The sequence below is a fragment of the Austrofundulus limnaeus genome, unplaced genomic scaffold (genome assembly GCF_001266775.1).
Source record: "Austrofundulus limnaeus strain Quisiro unplaced genomic scaffold, Austrofundulus_limnaeus-1.0 Scaffold259, whole genome shotgun sequence".
Lineage (NCBI taxonomy): Eukaryota > Metazoa > Chordata > Actinopteri > Cyprinodontiformes > Rivulidae > Austrofundulus > Austrofundulus limnaeus.
In genome coordinates this window covers 870,586-871,362 of record NW_013952661.1, presented here as the reverse complement: position 1 = coordinate 871,362, position 777 = coordinate 870,586, and the positions used below count along the sequence as shown (strand labels likewise).

At 47.9% G+C, this 777-nt stretch overlaps 2 long non-coding RNA genes across 3 annotated transcripts in view; one reads left to right on the top strand and one right to left on the bottom strand.

Moving 5' to 3' along the window:
* Positions 1 to 777, top strand: part of LOC106526112 (uncharacterized) — a 21,471-nt gene that overhangs the window by 2,306 nt on the left and 18,388 nt on the right. The window contains exon 2 of one of the 2 annotated variants that reach the window (XR_001311212.1): positions 12 to 73. This is a non-coding gene — a long non-coding RNA (uncharacterized LOC106526112). Of the gene's footprint in view, positions 1 to 11; positions 775 to 777 lie in introns of both variants that reach the window. The other variant, XR_001311211.1, reaches the window with a different exon arrangement.
* The window catches only part of LOC106526113 (uncharacterized), a 21,810-nt gene that overhangs the window by 2,736 nt on the left and 18,297 nt on the right, over positions 1 to 777 (bottom strand). The window contains exon 2 of the long non-coding RNA XR_001311213.1: positions 4 to 65. This is a non-coding gene — a long non-coding RNA (uncharacterized LOC106526113). The remainder of the gene's footprint in view (positions 1 to 3; positions 66 to 777) is intronic.

The following is a 777-nucleotide window of genomic DNA, read 5'->3' as shown; positions in this document are numbered from 1 at the left end:
CACCTGTCCAGGTGTTTCCTCACATGAAGAACACATGTCCAGGTGCTTCCTCACATGAAGAACACCTGTTCAGGTGTTTCCTCCCCTCTGAAGAGGAAACACACTTCAAACTATTACAACACTTGAATTTATGAGTCACCTGCTCCTCCAAGTCCAACAGGTCAAAAACAACAAGTCACTAAACACAGAGCTGGACCCAAGTCCTGAACCAGTCCTGAACCAGTCCTGAACCAGATGTCTTGAAGGTTTTCAGAGTTTTTCTTGCAGTTTCAGTATTCAGGTTCCTAACCCCAGAAGATGACCCAGAAAAACCAAACCTGGTCCTGGTTCTGTTGGGTCCACAGTTTGATTTCAGCTGAATCTAGACTCTGAGGAAACAGGACCAGTTTAAGACCTGAACGATCTTTCAGGTCCTGGTTTTTAGGTCTGGACTTTCAGGTTCGGGTTCTCTGCTGGAAAGACTTCTCTCAGACCTGAAACGGGTTCTTGTTCAGGTCCATCAGTTCTAAGACCAGGTCACCATCTGCTGCCACACAGAGGTCCAGAGAACTGGAACCAGAACCTCGTTAATGGACTACAGGAAGGTCTGGATCACTGGAGGTCCTCCATGTAGGACTGAGGACCGGATCAGGACTATTGCACAGTTCTGAGGTGTTCACATGGTCTCCATCAACAGAAGGCACAGCTCTGAGACCAGAGTCCAATCTACACTACAGCACAGGTAGTGTGTGTGTGTGTGTGTGTGTGTGTGTGTGTGTGTGTGTGTGTGTGTGTGTG